Here is a 9,137-nt window from a genome sequence, read left to right as displayed (position 1 = left end):
ATGCAGACCTGCTAAAGTTTACATTATTTTGCTCATTTGAGAACCTGTATGATTTCATTCCTTGCTGATAGCCAAGGAAAAGCATTCGTTTTGAACGTACACCACCCTTTCTTCTTTTGTCCAAAGGAATGTTTACCCAGGCCTTTGAACCAAATACATGCAGGTATTTCAGGTCTGGTGGTTTCCCATAGAGTTAGATATTACAGCTTAAGGTCAGAAAACAGCAACAGCAGCAGCAGCAAGCATAAAGTTTACTTAGCTAATAGAGCCCTTGCTTCAAATATAAAAACATTTTAAAAGTTTTATGTTTAAAATGTTTAAAAAGTGTTAAGAATGTTTCAAAAAGGAGACTTTGAGAGTTCAGGAGGGAAGGAGCAAAGCGCAGCTTCCATAGATTAATTAGTCCTCTCACTTCTCACTTAAGAGGTAAACACATAAGAGATAAACAATTCACTGGCCAGCTCCAGACAAGGCAAAATGAACTAAAATAACTGACTATGTCAGACGGAGAAACAGCTTGAGCGTCTTTTCTCGCCAGCCAGAAGGGGAGGAGTCCAGGAGCTTGTGAAGACATATGAAGAGGGACAAGTAGTACCAATCCTTTGAACAGCTTCTGTGAATTGCCATTTTATTTGCTGAATGACACTTGGTAAGTTTCTGACCCTGTAATTTTTTTATTCTATATGTGGGCCGTTCTGTGTATGGAACTGGTCTGAGGAAGGAAAGGAAGGGATTCTTTTGGGAGTGCTGATGTTTAAATGTCACGTTTTCCTAGTAGGCATTGCAAGGGAGGCAGAATTGAAACTGTAATCCCCTGAGTCACAACCATCAACTAATTGCAGGTTACTCAGTGCATTGAGAAGACTGGATAAGACTGGATGGCTCTTAGGATTGTTGGTTACCATCTGCTCTGTGGAATTAGAAAGCTGAGCTCTGCAGCCAGTTTGTACGATTTATTGTTTCTGGTAGACAAAACATCCAGAATGAACATCCAGAATAGACAGTAGTGAGGCGGGAAGTGCATCATGGCAGCACCATTGGAATAAAGCTCGTCTCAAAGGAAGGAGAGGCAAACCAGCGTCTACTGCATGGTACTAATACCTTATTTAAACATAATTTGGCAAGCAGGTGAGACTTTTATTTCTTTCTGCAATGAGGGGTAGAAGTGCTGGTGCTAAACAACTCTCACATAAGCTCCCCTCCCCCCTGGTATCTGTTTATGTAAGTCATTTCTGGGTATTATAATAGAGGAAAGCAGTGCTTCCAATTGAGAGCTAAAAACTCTCGGATCCATAAGCAGAATTGTGCTGTGTTCAAGACATATTGGGAAGAACAGTACTGGCAGCTTCAACAGCGCATGTGTGCACAGAGACAGCAGACTGTAAGCTGGAGATGTCAATGACTTTGCCTGTGACTGTGAGTGACTGGCTCCTTGGAGCCAGAAAACTGGACCTTGGTTGGATCCAGTGAAATTCATACAGCCATGAAGCTGTCTTTGGAACTAGCAAATATAAGTAAGACTTGCTCTTTCTCTGGCAAGGAAGATTGGGGTCCAGGGGTGTCAAACTCATTTGTTTTGAGGGCTGGATCTGACATAAATGTCACTTTGTTGGGCCAGGCCATGCATGTAACACAAAGTACTTTGTGTTACATTTTATGGCGCACATGGCCCGACAAAGTGACATTTATGTCAGATCCAGCCCTTATAACAAATGAGTTCAACACCCCTGGTAGATCTACAAGAAATCTTTGTCTGGGGACCTATGATGGCTGTTGCTGGGCCAGGTGGCACCTTTGGTGATCCTGAGCACCACCTTGAGTTGTAAACTACTATGTGTTTTAAGGATCAATATGGGGGTCTTGCAATCTTGCTACATCTCTTGCTCTTTCCAGTTCTACTTTGGTAAACTCTGTTTGAAAAGGCTGTCTAAGCACATTAGCAAGTTCTCTGGATGTGCGCTCCTACTGCATTGTCTGTATGCTGCCCAAACCACATATGTCTTGTATTTGAACTCCTCTGCAACATATTTGCAGAATTGATCACCAATGGATTATATGAATGAAAGCAAAAATGGAAAGGGCTTAAGGTACTGGATTGAACAAGGTTTCATGAAGAAAGGTGTACTGAGTTCCTTAAGCAGCTCAATGAAAAATATTCAGGCTGCTCAGCAAAGCTGGGTGAAGTACTGAATTCTCTAGTAAAGTGTTAAATAAATAAATCACTGCTGTCAGCCTGGAGTTATGTCAGTTTCCTCCTGTTGTGCTAATTTAGCAATATTTTAGGTAGAGCAAGTTCCTTCCTCTCATGACAGCAGCCGTAAATCTAGGCTCCTCCCATCTTTTTTGTCTGTAATTCGTTGGATGTTGCAACCCTACTGAATCTGAGCTTCCCTTTACCAGCAGCAGAAATGAGTGGGTTCTTTTTGAAGCATATTCCATTTTAATCAGGTGTTTACATATTCCCAGGGGTCATTTCCTGCAGGAGTGCACAGGAGCAGAGCTCCAGCAGTAAAAGCCCAGGGGGCGGACACATGCAACAAGCACCACCCCCTGCTCCCAGCAGCCCCGGGCCATGAGGAGCAAGAAGCAGCCAGGTAAGTTGCAGTGGGTGTTGCCTTCTGACACACTTCCGGTGATGTCAGGGGGGGGGTGGCATATGCAAATAAGTTATCCTAATGAGTTATGCTAATGAGCTCATGGACCTCTTTTTCTACGAAATGACCCCTGCATATTCCTGTATAGTTTCCAATGTCTGCAGTGTTCAGCACCTGGTCAGGATAAGTAGAGGACTTTATAGCTGTATATAAGGGACAAAGAGTCATAGAATATTGTGATTGTGTGTGTGCGTGTCTGTGCAGGACTTCAAAACTTTAAGAGCGTTTACTAGAGATAGTTAATGATTATGTATATACCTTTTTTCTATGACTGTACGATTAATTAAAACCTATTTTAGTAGATTTAGAATCTGTTTCAAAATAAAAAATGTATGTTTTATGTTCTATGTTTAAATAAATCCTTTCTCAAAAGTTCTCCCTGCTGGCAAAATATGAGCTGCCCTTTTACAATGTGCTGAGACATAACCAACAGGGATTTAGAACCAGCTGGGGTTTACTAGTAAGTTACTGAGAAAAATTCTCTGAGAGCCAAGCTATAAATTTATCAAGACTAGTATAAACATAATATATAATACAATCATACTATATGTAATTTTTGCATAAATTTCACAAATTTCAGATATGCTGCAGATTGCTGGTTGGTTTCAGGTTTCTGTAATCCTAATCTTGACTATAGAACCAACTGAAATTGTTGCTCAGGGCTAGAATGACAGTTGCACTAAATTTGTGAAAATTAGGGCAGCGGTGGTGCTAGGTTTAGATTTGACAACCTCCAGGTGGGACCTGGAGATTCCCCAGAATTACCACTGAACTCCAGACAACAGAGATATGTCTCCCTGGAAAAAATGGGTGGACTCTGTGGCATTATATCCAGCTGAGGGCTCTCCCCTCCCCAAATTCTGCATCCCTCAGACTTTACCACAGAATCTCCAGGAATTTCCCAACCTGGAGCAGTGTCAGACTTCTGGATAAATCAGTTCCCAACAACATTCACTCTGAGGCAGGGCTGTGAGAGAAAAAGACTCTTCGGTTTTTTGGAGACTTGTCAACGTAAGGAGTGTTAGAACAATCTCCCCCTTAGATCTGCATATTACCCCTGATAGATGGATCTCCTTCTTCCAGAATTTATATGGTGATTGTATTCAGACCCCTTTTCCTGATATGAAGGGGGACCTTCCGTTATGCCCCCCAATCAGTCATCAAGAAATAAAATCACATATAACCTGTCTAAAAAATGGAAAGGCTTCAGGTCAGGATGGTATTCCTCCTGAAATCCTAAAAGAAAACCCAGATTGGGGGACACAATTTCTTGCACCTCTGTTCAAATACATTGACCAAACGGGTTGTGTTCCTAAGCTATGGAGTAGTGCATCTATTATAGTTCCTATCTTTAAAAAAGGCCAAAAAAGTGATCCAGCAAATTACAGGCCTATTAGTTTTATAAGCATCATTAGTAAACTGTATTCAAGACATCTACTTGATAAATTTGAAATGTGGTTAGAATAAGAGGAGATTATCCCGCTAGAACAAGCTGGCTTTAGGGCAGGGAGATCAACAATGGAGTACTGTATGGCACTCCAACAGTTAATAGAGAAGTATTCAGTCAAAGGATCAACCTCTCTATATGCTGCCTTCATCGATTTGAAGGCAGATTTTGATTCAATATCACAGGTGAGATTGTGGCAGAAACTAGATCTTGCCACGATTGACAAAAGATTACTATTTCTTATACATGCCCTCCATGAGAAATCTGCCCTTAGGGTGAGATATAACAAACATGGGCATCTTACTGACCCAGTTAGAACTTATAAAGGAGTCAGACAGGGCTGCCTTCTTGCTCCCTCGCTATTCAATTTTTACATCAGCTGCATGACTAAATATTTGACCGACCAAAAGTTTCATCCACCGAAATTAGCAGTGCACCATCTAACATTACTGCTATATGCAGGTGATCCACTGCTATTAAAAAGAACTCCAGTAGGTTTGCGGAGGGCACTAGACAGTTTCTCGACATATTGTAATAAAGAACATCTCACAATAAACTATGGAAAAACAAAAGTAATGGTATTTGGCAAACGGCCGAAAAAGAAAAGTTAGTCAATGAATGGGAACAGAATTGAGAAGGTCAATAAGTTTATGTACCTAGGGGTCGTACTTCAAGAGAATGGGCATATGACAGCTCACTGTAACTTGAGGACGGACCCTGCTGAGATCTCTGCGAATGCAATTCTAAGATTCTTTCGGGTTAAAGGTGGCTCCTATGTCCCTGCAGCCCTGAAAATTTTCCATGCCAAAGTCATTAGCCAACTTCTTTATGGCACCTATATAGGAATTCCGGTGACAAGTCTACATTCGTTGGAGAAAGTACAATCTAAATTCCTTCAATCCATCTTACAAGTTCCACCTAATGTCTCCAATTCTTTACTTCGATTAGAAACCGGACAAATAAAAATTGAAGCAAGAATTTTTCTTGCCTCAGCATTCTCCTGGCTTAGGTTACATAAAAATGAAAAAGACTTATTCCCTCTAATAGCTCAGAATCAGTACCAATCCGAATGGATACGTTTGGTGGAGGGTAACTTAAAGTGTATAGGTTTTTCGCTCAATGATCTGTTGATCCAAAATATTAATGCTGCAAGATTGCTAATCAAGCAAAGGCTCTGTGACATCAAATGTCAGCAAGACCTGATAAGAAATCCAAACTTTAGGGTGTCTGAAAAAGATACATATACTATGAATATGGCCCAATATCTTAAAAACATAGAATACTCTCCATATAGAAGAGCTTTTACTCTTGCCGTGTGTGACGTTGTGCCATCCAAGGTAACAGAAGGGAGATATCGATGGATTCCATACAGCGAAAGAATCTGTACATGCCTATTGGTGAGGTGGAAGCACTGGAACATATTCTTATCTGTTGTCCCCTATATAAAGATGTTAGGGATAAGACAATCCTCCCTATTTTGAAGTAGGTTAAGGTGTGAACTCACAAGATGTTTGTGAGGAAATTGTTGGTGGATGAAATACCATCAATCACCAGTGTGACAGCTAGATTTTGCGCCCACATAATCAAACTGAAGCACAGTTTTAAATCAAAGGAGGCTTCCTGCGTGACGCAGTCCTAGCTACTACAAATGCTGATCCCCATATAGCCAAACACTATTTATACTGGAATGATGCTGTATAATTGGGACATGTATTTTAATGGTAGTATACTTTGATAGATTTCTAAGTTTTATTACCGACAGACTTGTGCGTGTCATTGGTCTGTTATAAGTATAAGGCTGTTGACTGTTATAAGTACATTAATTCATAAAGATATTATCAACAATGCCCCTCGGTCGCGTGGAGGTGCGCTGGAGGGCTTGGGGAGCCCTAATTCAAACTGGGCTCATTGGACAGCGGACGGCAATGTGATGAGAGCAGTGCCCCAATCCCCCTGCAGATGGAGGCCGTGGTGATGGACCCGGCAACGGACTCATGAAATACAGAGCATCTTGGACCCGAATGGTTGACGAACTTCGTATTAGCTGGGAGAGTCAGGGTGAGGAGACGGATGCAGCAGCAGCCCAGGAAAGAAGGGTGCGAGATTAGAATCTGTGCCTATAGGGAGGATTGCCGGGCACAAAGAGATACAGGAGTGGGAGAAGTGGATGATGAGTGGAGTGAGCGGAGTCATTTAGACCCATTGACTGAGGCTCGAGGAAGACCAGACTGGATTGCTGCCTCTACACGTGTATAATTATTGCTGTAACTGGCCGTTTAATTTGGAATTAGGTTTGGATATAATTAATTAGGTTTTGACATAATTAATTAAGGGGTAGTTATTGTTAGCTAACTGTGTTAATTAGTTGATTGGGGAATAATTAATTGGGGGTAGTTATTGTTAGCTAATTGTGTTTGTCAATTAATTGGGGGAGGTTGGTTTAGAGAGTGATTTGGGTTTGATTGCTTGATTAAACTGTCCAATTAATTGGGGGTTGGATTTAACTGGAGTTATATTGATTAATTATGGTTTAATTATACCGCTGATGGACAGCTTTTAATTAATTTAACTGGGTTCTAAAGTAATGAATTGGCTGAATATATTGTCTGCCCTTACATTTGAATTACTATTGTAAATTGATTAATGATAAGTAGCTTCTGTAAATATGCCATTGACCTCCCAGCCTTTATGTAGTTTACTGGCTGGGAAAATAGGATCCGAAATATAGATAATAGGAAATTAGAAAAAGGCAATCATAAACTACAGATTAAAGTGTTGGGCTGTAAGAGCAGAATTAGAGTAGACCCTATATGGTGATTAGAATTTAGACTAGGAATAAGCAGCAGTTAATTGTAAATGGGGTATTTCTACCTAGCAGTAGCGGCACGCAGTGGACTTGGATATCTGCCAACTAAACTGGTGAGTCTGTGGCTAGAGTCGAGTGTGGCCGGCCTGAGCCACTTCTGCGGAAGGGTGGGATAGAAATCTAACTAATAAATAAAATAAATAAATTCATAGTAGGAGATTTTTGCTCAGATTTGCTGCATTAGACAGAAGAATAGGGTGCATTTTAACAAATTTTAACTAGCTTAATCTACGTTTACTGTTACAATATGTATCCAATTTTAACTAATGTAATTTATGTAATGTAACCATCGGAATGCCTGTTTGATTACTGTGGTTATGATTTTCTGATCTTGGATCGTAATAAACTCACTACTACTACAATAGTACAGCGACAGGTGCATGAACAGGAAGTATCATTGGTGGGGTGATACCTTACCTTCCGACGTGATGAGGCAATCCTGCAGTGGAAAATGGAGACAATACTAGGGAAGGGGATCATGTGATGGCCAGCACCACACGTGACGACTTCAGACAGCGCTACAACTGAAGTTGGCTAGATAGGGTGGGGTCAGGTAGGCAGGAGAGGAGAGAGAGAGAACAATGGGCAGATGCTCTCTTTATATACCCAAAGAGGAGCTTGAGGCATGAGCCACCAAGCATGTAGTCCCCAGGAACTTACTAGAAGCTGCTAGTTTCTTAATGGGCCAAGAGAATGAAATTAAGTGTTGGGCAAGTGACATAATGTTTGTTAATGGTGACGACACCTTTAACAATGGTGAGTACTGGGTATGTCTGTACTGCTTCCTGGCGAGGCTTCCCTCAGGTGGGCACGTGTCTACAGTCCAGGAGGTTGGCACTATTATCGGGCTACCATACAGTTCAGTCTCTGGCACATCTATTATATAGTTCAGCTCACAGCCATAGCCCATAGCTTTATAAATGCTGCACAAGGCTCTTGCAGGGCAACGCCCCACAAATCCTCAGGCATGACCCAATGTAGTCTACTCGGTGCTCGTCTGAGGCGAACATGGGGCCCCAATCTCTCAAGAACTTGTGCACCTGTAGCATGAAGAATGCCAGCTTCTCGAGGGTGCCATCAAACATGGCCTCCAGGGACTCTCGGGATCATTCGTGCCATGCGATTCAACCCCAGTTTCCCACCTCTCTCATCAAAGAGAGAAAAGGGAGTGAACAAAGCATTGTAGCAGTGGAACTCAGAAAGGGGGGAGAGGGCGAGGAAAGGTAAGGGGAGAATGCTTTTTGTCTGGCAGTTTGGATCATCACCATGAGGTCCAGCAGGTTTCTCCACCCACCCAGTGACCCCAGCAAATCCCCCACCCCACTCCAGGCCCACTATGAGGTTTTTTCATGCATACAAGGAGAACTAGACTCGCTGAAAACTCAATGTGAAACAAAAGACAGTTACGCATCTCCATGGAATATACACACACACCCCTCCCATTCCGAAGGAGAAGTATGGACGTCTCTGATTGAAAATCAGAGCTGCCTGTCAGCCTCAGATGCTCAATATTGGTCCCTCGATGGCTGGAAAATCCCACCCACACCCGCTTTTCTGCGTGAAACTGCATGGGGTGGGGTTTCTCTGCCGAGAGTGCCCAAACACTTCCGAGCCTGGCCAAGAAACTCAGGGACTCCAGGGGCCAGACAACATGACCTTGAAACCACAAGTTCGGGCCAGATTTTAGCTTAGCGTTCAGGTCTGTGCCCACCCCTCCTGTTTAATAATCTTTCTTAATTGACTGAATTTCAAATAAGCTTTATAAACTTAAAAAAATAAAACAATAGTCTGGTTACTTGTATGTAACTGCCCTGAGGACTCACAGGCAGTCGACATTATGATTTAAAATTTCTGTTGTCAATGGGATCCTGATCCACATGTTAACTAGTTGTGTGTGGTTTTTTGCAGGTCATCCTAGTTTTATTTGCAGAATGCTGACCATGTGCAAAGTGCTGAAATTATCCAAGAGTCTGGCCAACCACAAATTCTGGGTTGTGTCTGTTTTCACCTGTATGTTCATGGCCATCACCATCATATTTTATTGGCGAATCACCCAAAATGCCAAGGACAGCAACTGGCTCAGTAGCTTGCCCAAAGAGTTTAAATGTCCCCTCTTTGTACCTTCACCCTCCTCATCTGGCCAGCCTTCTCGATTGCCTAAGAATATATA

This window comes from Gekko japonicus, unplaced genomic scaffold, assembly GCF_001447785.1.
Source record: "Gekko japonicus isolate JY-2015 unplaced genomic scaffold, Gekko_japonicus_V1.1 scaffold145, whole genome shotgun sequence".
In the NCBI taxonomy this organism is placed as follows: Eukaryota; Metazoa; Chordata; class Lepidosauria; order Squamata; family Gekkonidae; genus Gekko; species Gekko japonicus.
This window is presented reverse-complemented; position numbering follows the sequence as displayed.